The sequence below is a fragment of the Budorcas taxicolor genome, chromosome 5, assembly GCF_023091745.1.
Source record: "Budorcas taxicolor isolate Tak-1 chromosome 5, Takin1.1, whole genome shotgun sequence".
Taxonomy (NCBI): domain Eukaryota; kingdom Metazoa; phylum Chordata; class Mammalia; order Artiodactyla; family Bovidae; genus Budorcas; species Budorcas taxicolor.
This window is the reverse complement of record NC_068914.1, coordinates 74,143,452-74,163,098: the sequence shown is the minus strand read 5'-3', so window position 1 is coordinate 74,163,098 and position 19,647 is coordinate 74,143,452. Positions and strand designations below refer to the sequence as shown.

Below are 19,647 nucleotides of genomic sequence, written 5' to 3'. Positions count from 1 at the left end.
CGACTGAGCGACTTTACTTACTTTAACCCAGGAGTCCTGAACTAGGGTGATTTTGCCCCGCAGTGGACGTTTGACAGTGTCTAGAGGCATTTTCGATTGTCACAACTTGGGGGGATGCTTCTGGCATCTAGTGGATAGAGAGCCGGCCTTCATTTCAGCAAAATCAGTCATTCTATTGTTACGGTAAGATTTTCACTGAAATTATATTCGGTTGATAGGACTAGCCAACAATGCATAGCCTCTATCACCTCAGAATCATCCAGTCCAATATGTCAGCAAGACCAGTCTTAGAAGACTGTACTTTAGTCCTTCCTTGTAATTTAACTTTTTATTGTTTTTGTTTTTTTTTTTCCGAATTAACAGTTTGATTTTACTTTGCATATTGTCTAGAATTGTAGTTTTATTTAGAGAAAATATTTTGGTTATGTTCAGAATAATTAAAGCTTTTAGAGGTAGGTTTCTCTTTTGAATATGACTTATGTTTGTACCTCAGCTCATAATACATCATTTGTTTCTAAGCCTGAGTAAGTGCAACTACCTGAGGACTTTTTAAAAAATACAGGTTTATGGGCCCCAATCAAATGTTAAAAGAACTATTCTAGAAATTCCTGTGAAATTCCAGACTTGGAAACCGCTGAAACAGATACGTATTCATAAACTAAGAAACGTTTAGAATAGCTGCTGCAAAGAGAAGATGGTCTTTGTGGCTCTCAGAGATAACATCCACCCTCCTGGGCAACCAGTTCTGTCAGTGAAACCGGTCAGGTAACCCTCCGATGGGCAAGGTAGAACCGGAGCAGTGGTGTCCTTAAAATTTTGGCTCTTTCCAGTCATATGGTGTCCAGTTCATTTTATTTGCCACAAGTTTGGTTTTAGAAGGGGTTGGTAGGGGAAAGAGATGTGGGAACGGATGGAGGAGAGCTGTGTAGTAGAATCAGAGAAATATGATCTACCTTTTTTCTCAGGAGGGGCATTACTCAGTGCTGATTTCTCCTCAGTAGCATTCATTTGCTACCCACATTCACCACAGTGGTTAAGTGTCTTTAAAAGCTGCTTCTGGTATAAATTAATCTGACCAAGGCAGCAGGGGCCTCTGGGAAGCACAGAGGACTGTCCACTCCACTCCCACCAGCAAGGATACTCTCGTCTCAGTCCTTTCTTTTCTTCCTGCCTGCTTCCTTTTCTCCCTTCTCCTCCTCTGCCTCCCCCTCCTCCTGACCAGGGATCAGCCCTGACCCCCTGCATTGGAAGCACATAGTCTTAACCACTGGACACGTCCCAGCCCTTTACTTTTTTTGCTAAAAGAGAAGTTAATGAAGGTGAGCTCGTTTGTTGTGGTGGTTCCAAGAGCTCTGGAGATCAGACATTTGTTGAGGAAGGAAAGAAAAGTTGATCACTTTTATTTTACTTTTTTCTTTTTCTCTTCATTTTTGAGGCTCACATGTTACCTTTAATAGTGATAGAGGCAGAGCTTAGTGTGGGAGCCAGCCAGCCTGCATCCGAACCCTGTGAGTTGGGCAGTAGTGCCCCCTTGTCTCAGACTGCACTGGGGGACCTGGGCAGGCCTCACGCAGTAAGATACATGGTCAGTGGGGCAAGCTTGATCCTACAAAACAGACAAGAGAGAGGGTTATTTTTCAAATAAAGTGAATTTTGTTTGGAAGGATAAGGGCTTCCTTTCCTGATGAGTTGGTTGTTAAGGAAGCAAACTAGAATTTTGGAAATGAAAAAAATTATGAAATATTGGGGAATATTAATTTATATTGGAAACATAAAATAAATATTGGGTTCAGTTCAGTTGAGTCACTCAGTTGTGTCTGACTCTTTGCGACCCCATGAATTGCAGCACGCCAGGCCTCCCTGTCCATCACCAACTCCCAGAGTTCACTCAGACTCATGTCCATCAAGTCAGTGATGCCATCCAGCCATCTCATCCTCTGTCGTCCTCTTCTCCTTCTGCCCCCAATCCCTCCCAGCATCAAGAGTCTTTTCCAATGAGTCAACTCTTCGCATGAGGTGGCCAAAGTACTGGAGTTTCAGCTTTAGCATCATTCCTTTCAAAGAACACCCAGGACTGATATAAAATATAACAATATTTGGTTATATTTTAGTGTTCTGGCTTTCTTTTATTACTTTTTACTTTTTTTAAATGGAGATTTTCAAATACATTTCGGAGTAGAGAGACTAGTATAGGGAATCCCTGGATACTGATTACCCCAACATCAACAGTTACTTTCACATGGCCAGTCTAATTTTGTCTATACCCTTACCCACTTTCTCTTGCCCTCTTCAATTATTTTAAAGCATATCAAGTATCAGTATGCATTTTAATCTAGAAATATGCAAGATAGTCTGTGGTCACATTTCCTCTGATGATGTAATTTTTTTTTCTATTTGGTTTGTTGTCTGACCTCTTTTTTTTAAAGATGCTGATGATCTGATGATTGATTGAAATCCTGGGAATGTGTAGAGAGTCTGTAATATTCTGTTTTGGTGGGAGAGGGGACATTTACTTATATTAGATCAGTGATTTCCCAAGATGATATTACAAACCTAGTTCTTGGTATAAATTTGAATAACAACCTTGATTGAAGGAAGTATTGACCATGTACGGGAAGTCTTACCTGAAATTCCATGTTGACATAACCACGGTCTGAAATGGGATTCATCACTGTCAGGAAGCCCAGTTTTAAGTGTGCTTTCTCAGGTTCTAAGAAGAGTGCTTCATACCTTTCCCTCAAACCTTACAGACTTCTGTTATCTCAGCTGATGGCTTTGTTTGGTGCTTGCCTGAGAATATAAGAATCTGTCTAGAAGGACACCCTCATCTGCCCTTCTCCTCATCCAGAGGTTTTTGTTTTGGCAGTGGGCCACTCTCCTCTCATTTCCCTCTGGTTGTCTCCTGACCCTCCACCCGCATCACAGTCCTTCCCTCTGCTCTGAGTGCCCCGCCTCCTTCCATCCTCTCCTGACCCTCCACCCGCATCACAGTCCTTCCCTCTGCTCTGAGTGCCCCGCCTCCTTCCCAGGGCCCTTGCTGCTTCTCTGGCCCCCTCTCCGTCCCTCGCATCTTCAGGCTGCCCCTGTCTGCTGGAGCATCCCTGTTAGTGTACAGATAGGCTCTGGCGCACCCCATCTGTAGAAAGAAACTGTCCCTTGTTAAATTCATCTCTCTTGATTTCTAGCGGCCCATTTTTTTCTCCCCTTCACAGTTAAACTTTTCAAAAGAGTTGTCTATTCTTTCTTCTACCTTTTTTCTCTTCCATTCACTCTTTGAACCACTCAGTACTGGCTCCGTTCCTCACTACTTCACTGAAACCATTCTTGCCAAGAGCCCCCAGGTCCTCTGTGATAGAATCCAGTTGTTTTCTTTCTGTCTCATAGACCAGTCCTTCTCCTTCTCTTTTACTGCCTCCGTGCTCTGCATGACCTCTAAGTGCTGGAATGCCTCCAGGCTCAGTTTTGGGCCTCACTTCTCTTTATTTGTACTCTTTCCCCTTGGTCATTTCACTTACTCCCGTGGCTTTAAATGTCATCTTTATGCTGATGACTCCTGAGCATGTAGCTGCAGCCCTGACCTGTCCTCTGAGTTCCACCTGGAGATCAGGAACCTATGACTCAGGCTTCATTGGTGCAAAACAAAGTTCTGGCTTTTCCCCCTCAACCCTTTTTCATTTCAGTTAGTAGATCCTGATACACCCAATTGCACAAGTCAGAAACTTGGAAATCATCTTGTATCTTCCCTGTCTCCGTCCAGCCCATCAGCACGTCTTATCAATTCTACCTTATGCATATCTCAAGTATCTTCACTTCTCTTTGTCTGTACTTCACCATTAAATTACTGTCATTTCTCAACTGGAAAACTGCTTGAGTTTCCTAATTGGTCCTTCTGCTTTCATTTTTGTCTCCTATACACTGTTCTGCTCACAGGAGGTACAGTGCTCTGTGAAAAACACAACCATATCATGTAACTCCTTGCTTAGTTCTTAATGATGGCATTTCATATAGGATAAACTATTGACTCCTTAGCACAGCCTTCAGGGTCCTGCCTGCTTCTCTAGCTTTGGCTACTGCTTTCCCCTCCCTCACTATGCAGGGCAAAGTTGCCCCTTTCACACTGGGATCTCTCATGCCCCAGGGCTTTGACACTGTTCCTTCTCCATAGACTGATCTGTTCCTGACTCTTCTTACTGTTCTTCAGGCTGCAGCTTAAGTGTCACCTTGTCTGACAGCCCTTTTCTGATCACCCTTCCCAAAGTGGCTACTTGCCCATCTCCATCTCTTCTTGTCACGTTACCTGTTTTTTTCCAGCAAATATTTATGGAGTGCCTCCTCTGTGCTTGACACTGTTCTAGGCATGGGGTAGATAGCAGTGAGCAAGGTAGATACACTCAGGAAGCTTCCAGCTAGTGGGCAAGCAGATGAAGCACAAATATATCATATTCTGTTGGTGATCTGTGCTGTGTAGACAGATGAAGCAGGTGGAGTGAAGTGAGAGATGGTGTTCTAGACAGTGGTTGGAAGAGGAGACATTTTGAAAGGGGTTCCAGTGAAGTGAGAGAACACCCTCTCAGGTGTGTGCTGCTTTTCTAGAACTATATCTAGGAACATGAGCTCTAAGAAGTCAGAGGTCTCACCTCTTCACCAAAGTTCCTGAAAGCTAGCACAGTGCCTGACCTTTGGTAAATACTCATCAGTGGGTGGATGACCTTTAGATTTCCACATAATCGTGGCATTCTGGGAACCACGTGGCATTCAGGATGTGGCCTGCCTACTTTGTCTCTGTGGGCTCTAGTCTTTTCATGTGTTGAGTGAAGGAATCCAGCTCAGGAAGGGCGCTCTGAAGACTGCCAGCCTCACTGTGGACGCTGTGGATGTGTTCTGTGCCTGGTTTCACCGAAATGGTGAAAAGATTGCACGAGAGTTCAGTATTCACATAAAACCAAGATTTGCACTTAAAGTTATGTCAGCTGCAGCCCTGAGTAGAATGGCCTGGAGGAGGCAAGAGAGGGGGTTATTTTGGACGATGTGGAGGGACTGGGCAGTTCCAGGCAGGAGCTGAAGGTGACCTGGACTCAAGAGGTGGCCACAGAGATAAGGGAGAGCGCTGAAGAAATGGTGGGACTTTCCCAAACGTACACAGAATTGAGGCGAGAACCCGGACTTCATAACCCAGCACTTTCACTCTACCACTTCTCTTGATGAAAGTGAAGTGAAAATGTTGGCTGCTTAGTTGTGTCCGACCCTTTGGAACCCCTTGGACTGTAGCCCGCCAGGCTCCTCTGCCCATAGACTTCTCCAGGCAAGAATACTGGAGTGGGTAGCCATGCCTTTCCAGGGGATCTTCCTGGCCCGGCGATCAAACCCTGGTCTCCTGCATTGCAGACAGATTCTTTAGTGTGAGACATCAGGGAAGCCCACTTCTCTTGATACTTAAAATGTCTTTGGGAGTTCCCTGGTGGTCCAGTGGTTAGGACTCTGCCCTGTCACTGCCAAGGGCCCCAGGGTCAATCTTGGTCGAGGAACTAAGATCCCACAAGCCATACTGCTTGCCCTCCCCCCCGAAAAAAAGTCTTGCAGTCAGCCTGATAGAAAAGTTGAAATGTATGGATATGTGTGATGCTAGTGAGTTTAGTTAGAACAAAGACTGCTTTTCAAAAAACATTATAAACATCTATATCAAAATTTGCCCATGTGAAAAAGTGCTTTTGCTTGTAGTATGTGCATCTTCGGACAGATTCTCAGGAACGAACTTGACTGGAAAACAGGAGAGGGAACGGTGTTTTCACTGTATGTGTATCTTCTGCATCTTTGGATTTTGAGCCACAGGTCAGAGGTGTGATAGGAGTGAGTAGTACACATCGGGTAAGGCTGAAGCTGGCCTGCTCCTCGGTCTCTCTGTTTTCCAGATGCAGCCACATTGCTTTCAAACGTGTGCACCTTAGGAAGGTGTCTTTCTTCCACCAGTTGGAACTATGTCCAGCCAGTTGACTTGCAGATAAAATTGGAGCTTGACACAGTGTCGAAGCTCCTTGTCTCTTCTTGTACCCTTTTTCTGTCCTCATACTCATGTATAGTATGTACAGCATGATAGTTTAATATGTGTTTCCTTGTCCTTTCAGATTCTGTGGATGTTCTGTTATTGACGCCTAGTCTTTAGGCCACCCTCTTATTTCACCCTTCACTTGCTCTATGGACTTTATTAAAATATTTACATGATGACTAGTTAATTAAAATGACTTTTTACACACTTTACTCTTAAGACTTGATGGGTACCTCTGTCTCCTCTTCCCTCTCCCACCAAGACCATCAGAACCTTGGCTGGGGATTCCCTGGGATTTGGGACAGCAGCAGGAAAGGGGTGCCTGACCTAGGGGAGTGTGGACCTCCTCACAGCTCACACTTGACTCTGCTCCCCAGACTCCAGTGCCCCCGGTACCAGCTCTCCCCTCGTCATCCTTGGCGTGAAGACAAAGTGATTCAGGCTATCCACCAATTCTTGGTCTCTCCGACGAGGCCCTTTGTTCCTTATTCCCCGTGTTTGTCTTCCTCTGCGTCTTGGCACCTTTCTTCCGTTCAGAAATTTTCCGTAAATTTTCTCCCTCTTTTTCTTTTCTTCACTTAAAAAAAAAAAAAAGTTTGCTTTCAGTTCAAAAAAGATAATAATTAAAGTTACCTTTTGACCACCACTTCCTTCGGATGTCTTTTCTATTAGAGGTTATGGATGTATCTTTGACGAGAAAGGAATATTTTTCATGGGACAGTTTGTTAGATTCTGTCCAAAATAAGACTACCATCTTTTTATTTTAAGTAATAGAGGTGCTTAGAAGTGATTCGTGTCACATAGGAAGTTGCCAGTACTGTTGCACTAGTTCAGACCTAGTCTCTGTTTTCAGATTTTCTTCTTCTCCTTAGTGTCCCCTATGCTTGGAGGTCTTATGTGGAAGCAGCAACCCTAAAAATACTTTCAAAGCTTTTCCACTTCATTTTTGAAAGCTGGAAATACACATAAAGTTTGCCTGCCACCTGTGCTTCTCTCTTCTGCTCTTCGTACAGATTCTTTTAAGTTTTCTGTTTCCTTAATCAGATATTGCAAGTGTTCTGCCTACATTTCTCTTTTGAGGTCCATCAGAGAGTAGAAAAACAAGTTGTACTATACTTTAAACTTGGTCCTAGTTGTGTTTGAAAACAAGGTATGGGAAAGAAATTTGGAAGAAAAATTGTCTCTTGGGACCATTGACGTTTATAAAAATGTAATCTATGGCCTTAGACTTTATTTTGGTAGCTATAGAATACTGACGAATGAAAGCAAAGCTAGGCATAAATGTTCAGTTACCCAGACCCTCCCCCTGCAAAGAGAGAAAACTAACCTTGAAATAACACATTGGTAGATATTCCCAGGTGATGCAGCGGTAGAAAATCCACCTGCCAGTGCAAGAGATGCGGGTTTGGAGAAGGCAATGACAAGCCCCTCCAGTATTCTTGCCTGGAAAATCTCATGGACAGAGGACCCGGGTGGGCTGCAGTCCATGGGGTAGCAGAGTCAGGCATCACGGAGCATGCACACACAAAGTAGCTTGAGAAATTTTGTTAGTGTCGGTGCTTCTGCTGTACTGCGCTTAACAAGGTTCAGAGTTCTTTCCTTACTGAAGATCAGGAGGAGCTTTTTAAAGTAATGCTGCCTGAATGAGGTACCTTTCTATTCCCTGAGTTGTGGAGAACAGGCGCCCATAACAAGACCATCCTGACGAGAACCCATCCTTTAACCCAGTTGCTGGGTTCTATGTGTCTGGCCCCTGCTGTCCGTCTGGATTTTGTGTCTGTTTCTGTAGAACATTGTAAGTGTGGAGGGTGGAGTGGGGACTGGTGATGTGAAGTAATGTGTCAGGGAAAATCTCTTAATGTTCAGAATTTGTATTATTTCTGTTAAAGGCTGAGGAGTTTTGAAGTCGTTTGACTGAGTGAAGTGACTGCTACATGTCTGTTAATTTAAAATTGTGATAGTCCAGCTGGTTGACTTAAAATGGCTGAACTTCTTAGCAAGTAATTGCCATAACATAAGATAAAGCTGGGGGGTAACAGATTTCCATTTTTTCTAGGATGATGAGAAACATTGTTTCTGAAGATGGGATAATTTGAGCTGAGACCTGAAATGATCAGAGGAAGTCCGTTTATGAGAAAGTCTAGGGAAGGTGTGTTCCTGGGCACAGGAAATAGTTGGTGGGGGCGGGGGTCCTGCAGAATTGATGTATTGGAGGAAATGCAAAGGGTGTGAGGTTGGTGAGTTAGAAGAGTAGTGATGGTATCTGTAGATACAGGCGAACAGGGGCTCTTCTGGGCCAGAGGAGGATTCTTCCTGTTCCCTAAATTTTAAACAATTGAGTGATTTAACACCATCAGGACAGTTGAGTGATTTAATACTGAAATATGTGCTAACCAGGAGTAATTATTTTCTGAGATTCTCATGCTGCTTTCTTTCTTTTTCCTGACTTGCAACTGGTGCAAGCAAGTAAGGTGCTGGAGGAGATAGAGTAATGTCTCGGGGGCTTTCCTGGTAGCTCAGACAGTAAAGCGTCTGCCTACAGTGCTGGAGACCCAGGTTCGATCCCTGGGTCGGGAAGATCCCCTGGAGAAGGAAATGGCAACCCACTCCAGTATTCATTCTTGCCTGGAAAACCCCATGGACCGAGGAGCCTGGTAGGCTACAGTCGATGGGGTCGCAAAGAGTCGGACACGACTGAGCGACTTCACTTTCACTTTCCTTCTCTTGAAGGAAGGAAAGGTGACGTTTGTCGCCCCCACTGGAGAAACGACTGAGGTTCACAGCTGTGGGCCAAGGAGTGACTCACTGGGTTAATTGTTACAGTACCTGTTTCTGGAGAATCATTACTGTGATCATTTCCAGTGAAAGCTTTTTTTTTTTTCCCCTTTAATAGGAATTTAGGCTTTAATATAAAAGTATAGATTGATCATATTTTAATGTTATAAAATTTTAGTCTGTTTATGCACCAGAGCCCATGTAGGAAATTCCTTTTCAAATAGTAGGAACTTAATCATTTGTCTCATTTCTCCACAAAGGCTTGGCCAGATGCTGCTGGCTGAACTTAATGCCTAATTGTTGAACCTGAAGCTATTCTAAGATTTTATTATATTGATCTTTTTGTTTTTCCATCTGGTGTGTGTTATTTTAAATCTTTTACTTTTTTTCTCTTTAGCAGGTAACTGAATTTCAGTCTGAGCTAAAACTTGAGTTTTATGCTTTTCCTACAGTCTTTCTCAACCTTTCTACTCTTGCTGAAATTAACACTCATACACTAATTAGAACTTTTGTATAGCTTTAGACTTATTGTCCTGGTAAGACCAGAGCTGAATTTCGTCTTCTAGAAATGTAGAACACATTGACTTTATGGTAAACCCAAAGCAGCAGCTATCATTAAAGATATGTTAGGGGGGCTCCAGTCTGTGGAGCAGCAAGTCAGACAGGACTGAGTGACTAAACCACCAGTCTTACAAATGACACCACCCATTTTGCATATGAAAAAGAACCTATCAGAGATCAGTGAATCACCTAAGGCCACAAATGGAGATGTTGTGTAGGCAGGATCAGGAAAATCAGTAGTTCCTGCTAGGAACACACCCCTTTGTTTCAACTCTTGAGCTGCTGGATTCCAACCAACCCTTCCCAAGTGGCGCTAGTGGTAAAGAATCTGCCTACCAATGCAGGAGATGCAAGAGACTCAGGTTCCATCCCTGAGTCAGGAAGATCTCCTGGAATAGGAAATAACAACCCATTCCAGTATTCTTGCCTGGATAATTCCACGGGCAGAGGAGCCTGGCACCCTTCGATCCTCCATGGAGACGCAGAGAGTCAGACATGATTGAGCACGTTTATCTATTTAACCAACCCTTCTCTACTGCCTTAATAATTAGAGCACAGAACCAAATAGATTGAAATTCATATTTACTCAATGAAAAGGTTTTACAGTAAGTGTGAAGTTGTCAGATTATTAATCCAAGAACTCAACATTAACTCTCAAACCAGAAAAGTACATTAGAAATACTAAATGTATTTTAAAAGTTTAGCCCAGCTCAAATATAACATGCATTAATAGGTATTTTCCTTGTAGCTCAGCCGGTGAAGAATCTGCCTGCAATGCAGGAGACCCAGGTTTGATTCCTAGGTCGCGATGATCCCCTGGAGAAGGAAATGGCTACCCACTCCAGTATTCTTGCCTGGAGAAGTCCACGGACAGAGTAGCCTGGCGGGTTATAGTCTATGGGGTCGCAAAAGAACACAACTTAGCTGCTAAACCACCACCAACATTGTTTGATATATTATTAAATGTTTTGTCTGTCTTGGTCTTATATCAATTTAGATGCTTTGATGTTTTTATTTTGCCTGGCTGGTTTTTAGATAATATTCAGTTCGGTTCATGTCCTGCTTTTTGTGACCCCATGGACTGCAGCACGCCAGGCCTCCCTGTCCATCACCAACTCCCAGATTTACTCCAACTCATGTCCATTGAGTTGGTGATGCCATCCAACCATCACATCCTCTGTTGTCCCCTTCTCCTGCCTTCAGTCTTTCCTAGAATCAGGGTCTTTTCCAGTGAGTCAGTTCTTTTGCATCAGGTAGCCAAAGTATTGGAGTTTCAGCTTCAGCATCAGTCCTTCCAGTGAATATTCAGGACTGACTTCCTTTAGGATGGACTGGTTGGATCTCCTTGCAGTCCAAGGGACTCTCAAGAGTCTTCTCCAACACCACAGTTCAAAAGCATCAATTCTTCTGTGCTCCGCTTTCTTTATAGTCCAACTCTCACATCCATACATGACTACTGGAAAAATCATAGCCTTGACTAGATGGGCCTTTGTTGACAAAGTAATGTCTCTGCTTTTTAATATGCTGTCTAGGTTGGTCATAACTTTCCTTCCAAGGAGTAAGCGTCTTTTAATTTCATGGCTGCAGTCACCATCTGCAGTGATTTTGGAGCCCAGAAAAATAAAGTCAGCCACTGTTTTCCACTATTTCCCCATCTATTTGCCATGAAGTGATGGGACTGGATGCCATGATCTTAGTTTCCTGAATGTTGAGCTTTAAACCAACTTTTTCACTCTTCTCTTTCACTTTCATCAAGAGGCTCTTTAGTTCCTCTTCACTTTCTGCCATAAGGGTGGTGTCATTGATGTTTCTCCCAGCAATCTTGATTCCAGCCTGTGCTTCCTCCAGCCCAGCGTTTCTCATGATGTGCTCTGCATGTAAGTTAAATAAGCAGGGCAACAATATACAGCCTTGACGTACTCCTTTAAGGGCTTGTCTTTCAGAATTGGTGACCCACCCTTCACCTTTTTTTTTTTTTTTTCTTTGCAGCTTTCAGGATCTCAGTTCCCTGACCAGGGGAAGTGCTAAGTCCTAACCACTGGACCTCCAGGGGATTCTCCCACCTTTCAGGTTTAGCCGTCATGTAATTCATCTGGTTTTCTTTTGTAATTCTTTTGACATTTTTCTCTTATTGAGAGGGAGGAGCTCTACTTTGAATAACTTGATATGTTAAAAAAAATTATTTTCATAGTACCATTAAATTAAATTGGCTGCATCAGTTATCACAGAGCTTGTGTTCAAGGTCTAAAAGGAATAACACTTTGGCAGCTGTTGGCTCTAATGAGAGTAAAACCGTGCTAGCACTGGAAATGCCGGTTAACAAGCTCGTAGTACACATAGCTAGTAAGTACCTATCCCTTTATGTATCGGTGAATATATTTAGGGCTGGAGAGTAAATTGGTCAGGTTTTATTATCAGAAAACATGAAGTACACCACAGTTGTGCTTAATGTGGCCATTGAGAATGTTGCATCCGTGTTGCTCATGTATGTTTTTTTCCTTTCTTTGTGACAATTGAATATATTAACCAAAAGGCTGTGTATTGATTTATGTTGTAATATTTATTTATTCACAGAAGAAAAATCACCAGATGGAGCAAAGTAAAAATGAGAGAGGAATGAAATAAGTGGCCTCTGGCACCTGGCCTCCTGGAAATGTACTGAAGGGCTCCTCCCTTCTCCCCTTTTACTCTCAACCTTCTCTCTTCTGCCCTCAGGGTGGAATTTCTTTGTGCCTCTGTGATGTCAGAACTCCAGTTATTTTCTCCAACATGGTTTCTTTCCTTCTGTGTTTTAGTTACTGACAGTGTCAGTAATGCTGAATAATTCTACTGCATATTGCCAGTAGTTGCTAACGTCTTACACAGAGTACTCCAGCCTGAGAGCTCTATGGCTTTAAGACTTTGATTTGTGTAACAAGAATTTAATCTCACTTATCAGGGCTTTATATAATGGCAGCCTACTTCAGTATTCTTTCCTGGAGAACCACAAGGACAGAGGAGCCTTGCAGGCCACAATTAATGTGGTCGCAAGAGTTGGACACGACTTAGAAACTAAAGAGAGAGATATAAAATAAAACCTTTGGCAGGAATAGAGTTTGTTTTCAAATATAAACTAAGGATCATAAGCAGAAATGAAAAAGTGAGAAATTGGGAGAGGGTCCTAAAGACAAAGTTTTGACTGTGTAAGTTAGATTGTGTCTGTTTTGCATGGTGATAAAACAGGATAACAGAAGCCATATATATTGACAGTTGATGGTGATCATTATTATGCCCAGCCGGTCCAAGGCTATTGTATCTTAGAGCTTTGACATGTGTCCAAGACCAGGAGACTTTCAGAGTGTTGACTTGATTCAAGTGATCCTAAAAAACACGGTTTCCAGTTGGCACTAAAATAGACTGAAGATTCAGTAACCCAAGGTATTTAGATAAATCTGATTTGCATGTTTTAAAAATAGCTATCGCTTGTCTCAGTTTTATTTCTTTGAAACTTGGTTATTTTTACTTTTTATGATAGAAGAGGTAGTATTTGCTTTAAATATAGTTAGATATTTATACTTGACTAGTAAAAATTTCCACTACATTCTTCTGAAAGTTATCTAAGCTGGTGTTTTTTGTTTATAGTTAGTTTAAAACTGACACATTTTCCAATCTTTGTGAATCGTCCTATTAATTTGTATTTTAGACAAACTAGCATATGCACACAGAGATACACTCTTTACATGGAGGAGCTCCACCGTAGGAGTCTTTTATAGTTTGTTTTTCACTTAGTTTATCTTACAGCGCTTTCCATATCAACATTTATCGATTTACTTCATTTTTTAAAAGGCCTGTGTGGTGCATATTGGAATAGGAAATCCACCATTTATTTGACAACATAACTTCTTATGTCACTGTAAAAATTATTTTAATTCAATCAAAGGTGGTTGAAGATCTGGCATCTAATTAAAAAAAAGTATTGCTATATAGCTGATTTGCAATATTGTTAGTTTCAGGTATACAGCAAGCGAATCAGTTACACATGTATCTGCTCTTCCTTTTCTTAAGGTTCTTTTCCCATGTGGACCGTTACAGAGTATTGAGTAGAGTCCCCTATGTTGTCTAGCAGACTCTTAGGTTATCTATTTTATATATGGTAGTAGGTATTTTTAGTCCCAATCTCCCAGTTTATCTTTCTCCCCGCCTGCCAGCCCCCACCTCGCTCTGCCCCAATCCCCTGGTAACCACATGTTTGTGTTCTATGCCCCTGACTCTACTTCTGTTTTGTAAATAAATTTACTTGTACCTGGCATTTATATTGAAATGCTCAGATTCTTTGTCAGCATTATGGAATTTCATGTCAATGATTTAATTTATACATGGTACTCAGAGTTTACAGATAACAGCTCACTGTTCTGATTACTCTAGAGAGGGAAAAGGGTAAAAGTGAGAGTGTTATCTTCTTCTTAGAACCATAGTAGGTAGCGCTGTGGTCTTCTGTTCCTGGAGGAGTATGATTAATAAATGAGCATCTTTTTGAGTCAAAGGGTGGCTCTGGGATGCATCATGTCTGATAGACTGAGGGCCTCTGAGCGGAGGGGTGTCAGGAGAAATTGCCCCTGGAGTCAGGGAGGGAGGGTCTCACGGATCTCTTCCTGCGCTATCCTGGGCTTGGTCACAGAGTGTGTGTGTGATAAATGTTTAACTGAAACAGTAGAGTGCTTTAATAATATTTGAGCTTCTCTTTTATAGTTATCTTTTCAATCTTCTTTGTGAATATAAAGGATATGTTACATTAAAGCCAGTACTCACATTTAAGGGAGAAGGTTGCAAATGAACATAAGGTTTCTTGGATGGTTTTCCTCCTTGGCTTAGTTGTTTTCAGCCCTTCAGAGATTTCTTTATCACATTTGACAAGCAGCCTTTTTCCCTCCCAGTGGCATGAAGTGAGCACTCTTGCAGAACATCAGTTCAGTTGAGTCGCTCAGTCGTGTCTGACTCTTTGCGACCCCATGAACCGCAGCACACCAGGCCTCCCTGTCCATCACCAACTCCCGGAGTTCACTCAGACTCACGTCCATCGAGTCAGTGATGCCATCCAGCCATCTCATCCTCTGTCGTCCCCTTCTCCTCCTGCCCCCAATCCTTCCCAGCATCAGAGTCTTTTCCAATGAGTCAGCTCTTTGCATGAGGTGGCCAAAGTACTGGAGTTTCAGCTTGAGCATCATTCCTTCCAAAGAAATCCCAGGGCTGACCTCCTTAAGAATGGACTGGTTGGATCTCCTTGCAGTCCAAGGGACCCTCAAGAGTCTTCTCCAACACCACCGTTCAAAAGCATCAATTCTTCGGCACTCAGCCTTCTTCACAGTCCAACTCTCACATCCGTACATGACCACAGGAAAAACCATAGCCTTGACTAGACGGACCTTAGTTGGCAAAGTCATGTCTCTGCTTTTGAATATATTATCTAGGTTGGTGATAACTTTTCTTCTAAGGAGTAAGCGTCTTTTAATTTCATGGCTGCAGTCACCATCTGCAGTGATTTTGGAGCCCCCCAAAATAAAGTCTGACACTGTTTTTACTGTTTCTCCATCTATTTCCCGTGGAGTGATGGGACCAGATACCATGATCTTCGTTTTCTGAATGTTGAGCTTTAGGCCAACTTTTTCACTCTCCACTTTCACTTTCATCAAGAGGCCCTTTAGTTCTTCTTCACTTTCTGCCATAAGGGTGGTGTCATCTGCATATCTGAGGTTATTGATATTTCTCCCAGCAAGCTTGATTCCAGCTGTGTTTCTTCCAGTCGTTTCTCATGATGTACTCTGCATATAAGTTAAATAAGCAGGGTGACAGTATACAGCCTTGACGTACTCCTTTTCCTATTTGGAACCAGTCTGTTGTTCCATGTTTGGTTCTAACTGTTGCTTCCTGACCTGCATACAGATTTCTCAAGAGGCAGGTCAGGTGGTCTGGTATTCCCATCTCTTTCAGAATTTTCCACAGTTTATCATGATCCACACAGTCAAAGGCTTTGGCATAGTCAGTAAAGCAGAAATAGATATTTTTCTGGAACTCTCTTGCTTTTTCCATGATCCAGCAGATGTTGGCAGTTTGATCTCTGGTTCCTCTGCCTTTTCCAAAACCAGCTTGAACGTCAGGAAGTTCACGGTTCACGTATTGCTGAAGCCTCGCTTGGAGAATTTTGAGCATTACTTTACTACTTCCCTGGTGGCTCAGACAGTAAAGCGTCTGTCTACAATGCGGGAGACCTGGGTTCGAGCCCTGGGTTGGGAAGATCCCCTGGAGAAGGAAATGGCAATCCACTCCAGTACTGTTGCCTGGAAAATCCCATGGACAGAGGAGCCTGGTACGCTACAGTCTATGGGGTCGCCAAGAGTCGGACATGACTGAGCGACTTAACTTTTACTAGCATGTGAGATGAGTGCAATTGTGCGGTAGTTTGATCATTCTTTGGCATTGCCTTTCTTTGGGATTGGTATGAAAACTGACCTTTTCCAGTCCTGTGGCCCCTGCTGAGTTTTCCAAATTTGCTGGCATATTGAGTGCAGCACTTTCACAGCTTCATCTTTCAGGATTTGAAATAGCTCAACTGGAATTCTGTCACCTCCACTAGCTTTGTTCGTAGCGATGCTTTCCAAGGCCCACTTGGCTTCACATTCCAGGATGTCTGGCTCTAGATTTCGGATCACACCATCATGATTATCCGGGTCTCTTTTTTGTACAGTTCTTCTGTGTATTCTTGCCACCTTTTCTTAATATCTTCTGCTTCTGTTAGGTCCATACCATTTCTGTCCTTTATCGAGCCCATCTTTGCATGAAATGTTCCCTTGGTATCTCTAATTTTCTTGAAGAGATCTCTAGTCTTTCCCATTCTGTTCTCTTTCTCTTCATGGTCATACATAATTCCGTCAGGTTGGGTCCAAAGCAGCCATGTGACTGACTGATGTCAGATTCAGAAATAACTCAAGTAATTTCTAAATATGAGTTTGGGTTATTTTGCTTTCTTTAATGCCACCAAGTCATCCACACCTACCTGTTTCTGCATTAGTGAGCACAGGATTTTTTCCTTTAAAGGAAGGACAGACTGGGAATCCTGATGATTTACAAAAACAGCATAGTCCAGTTAACTAAGGCAGTGATAATGTAGTGCCTCAGGAACATTGGCTATAACCCGCCTGCATCGTTAGGTGCACTCTTCTGGAACAGAACTTTGTTCACTGTCTTAATCCTGGCCTTAAAATCCTCCGGAGAATCTTGACACAAGTTCTTTGGTCAACCTGCTTCCCACCCCTCACACACATCCCTTTCTTCTCCACCGCCATTCACACCCCACGAGACTTTTGGAACATAATATCTCACCTGGCTTTTCATCTGCTTCTCATTGCTCTAAAATGTATCCTTGTCCAATTGTAGATTCTTCCTGAACACCATTGTTCTACCTCTCTGGTCATCCGTAAGTAGGTAATTTTACAAGGCATCCTGCTTTCCTTTTTTCCTTTGTCTACTGAGAAAAAAGTACCTCTTTACACTTTTTTATTCTTTCCTTCATTTGCAACTTGGATGATGGTGATAATGATCCTTTACTAACGACTTCCAGAGGTGTTCAGATCCATTTATTCCTTTCCTTTGCTCACACAGGCACACACAGAAATTACCATGAGGAAGGTAAGTTGGTTAGTCACATCCCTGTTTTGCAGATGAGGACACTTAACAGAGGGCAGGAACTGACTGGCTCGAAGTGATACAGCTATCAGTAGTTAAGAATAGAACCAGATCACCAGCCGGATCATTTTATTCCCGAACCTGTGCATTTTACACTGTACTATACTGTCTACTTTGTATATTTAAGAAGTTTTTTCCTAAACAAAAATAGTGCCTTTCTGCTAGAGGAATTCTTAATGAACATTTTTTTTTTGCTGGATATGTGCGTGGGTGCTAAGTCCTGCAGTCATGTCCGACCCTTTGTGGCTCTATGGACTGTGGCCCGCCAGGCTCCTCTGTCCATGGGATTCTCCAGGTAAAAATACTGGAGTGGGTTGCCGTGCCCTCTTACAGGGGAACTTCCCAACCCAGGGATTGAACCCCGAAACTCTTACATCTCCTGTGTTGCAGGTGGATTCTTTACCACTGGCACCACCTGGGAAGCCCAATATAAAACGTTCTAAAATACTTCTTAAAACTGTTCAGAGTTCGTCCCTGTAAAAATAACACTGAGTGGACAGGTTTCTCTTTTTCTTTTGGGTAGATTCCTAGGAGAAGTATCGGATTGAAACATATAAATGTTTTACAGACTTGTGAACACTGCACAATTGTTTCCCCTGAAAGGATGTGCTGATTTCCTTATTTCTTCATATTAGCCAGATAGCCTTAGAATGTAACAGAAAGCTAGACAGAGTGTGATTATAGCCTCTGCCTAGGGAGACTGGAGTCACTGGTCGTTATTTATTAGTTTAACTGTTATCATCAACACCATTTCTATAAAAATGACCTGTTTTCTGGGATGGCAGTAGGAGACTTTGAGATTATGATCTTTTGTATTGTTTTGCTCTTTTCCTGATCATGTAATTTATGACAGCAGTTCTGTAAGGACATCCGTATTTACATTCACATTCAACTGCTTCCATTTCCTGCAGCTCAACTGAACAGGAAAAAAAAAACTGAAATATTGGGAACCTTTGTTTTTGATTAGTAAGCTACCTCAAATGGCTGGGAGATGGTATCAGTTTATAGAACCAGTAAGAGCCATTTTCATGATGGTTAGCAGTTAGCATTTACTCAGGGTAGGAGACAAATAAATTCAAGAATTGTATATGTTTGAATGAAATACGTCTCTGCCCCTCAGTTATGTACTTATGACCAGGGCAGTTCATTTGACCAGGACAGTTAATCTTTTGATGTTTCAAATGATTTCTAAAACCACCCTTTAGTCCCTTTTAGCTGGTACTGATGAGGTGAAGTCGCTCAGTCGTGTTTGACTCTTTGCAACCCCATGGACTGTAGCCTACCGAGTTCTTCCGTCCATGGGATTTTCCATGCAAGAGTACTGGAGTGGGTTGCTATTTCCTTCTCCAGAGGATCTTCCCGACCCAGGGATTGAACCTGGGTCTCCCGCATTGTAGGCAGACGCTTTACCATCTGAGCCACAAGGGAAGCAAGAGTATCTGATGAGGGCAAAATATTTTTTTAGAATTTACTGTTTTCGTTATTAGAATACGCTGATCACTATTTCCCACAGAAAAGCCCTTGTAGTGTGAATGAGTGTGGGGGAGCGGTCTGATAGCGAGTAGGGGAAGGTTCGCTCCCTGGAATCTCAGGTGGAACAGGCCTGACAAGACGAATGGGGAGGCGGGGCCCTGCGAGCCTGGCCTGCCCGTAGCTGCCTGCAGGCTCCCTTCTCGCCACCGTGGGGCGGTTGTTCAGGACAATATTCACTTACCTGTTCAGATTAACCATGATAATTAGTATTTTTAATTTAAAAATATTTCTATAAAATCCAGACATTCCTATCTGTCTTTTTTAAACCTCTCAGAAAAGTATTTTTCCAAAGATGAGTGATTATTTGGGAAAAAGGCTGATCATTGCTTCTAGTGTTAAAGTTTGAAATGTGTTTGGGGTTTTCAGTTCATTGATTTGCATAGCTGTTTCCTCCTCCTGGAAGAGTCTGACCAGAAGGCTCTTCTCAAGCTGTCTGTTTGGTTAACTCCTCCCTCCAGTTTTACTCAGCTCTCACATTCTCAGATGAGTTCTGCCTGACTGTCCTGTTTAATGCCTGCTGAGCCCCCAGACCCTGCTTTCCTTCTTTGAAATTTTTCTTTTTCCAAAGCGTTCTCTTCCTTCTAACATTTCTGTGTAATTCATCCACCCACTTTGTTTATAGTAGTTTTCTGTCTCTCAGATCCAAGCTCCACAAGAGAATGGCTGGCTGCTCCGGCACAGCCCAGGGGCCAGTGGCTGAAGGAGAGATGCGTAACACACACTTACATATGTGTGTGCCTCCCTGTGTTTATGTGGAGAGTACAAAGTGTGGGAAACAGGCTGACCAGAGCATGCCTTTTACAGCATCTTTGCTTTTTATATTTTATGTATTTTAAGATTTTCAAACACTGGCTTTTTACGTCTTGACCAGTTCAGTGGACACTTCTCTTGCTTCTGTGAACAGTTTTTAGTAAGTGGCAGGCCCGGAATCGAATCCAAGCATCTGGCTCCAGGTTTGGGGCACTAACCAGCGTGCCGCAGTACCTCACAGTGGGATGTTTTTGGTGGCCTTTGCT

General features: G+C 42.7%; 1 protein-coding gene across 1 annotated transcript in view; it reads left to right on the top strand.

The window, feature by feature from the left end:
• The window catches only part of DIP2B (disco interacting protein 2 homolog B), a 226,522-nt gene that overhangs the window by 73,536 nt on the left and 133,339 nt on the right, over positions 1-19,647 (top strand). The window lies entirely within an intron of this gene.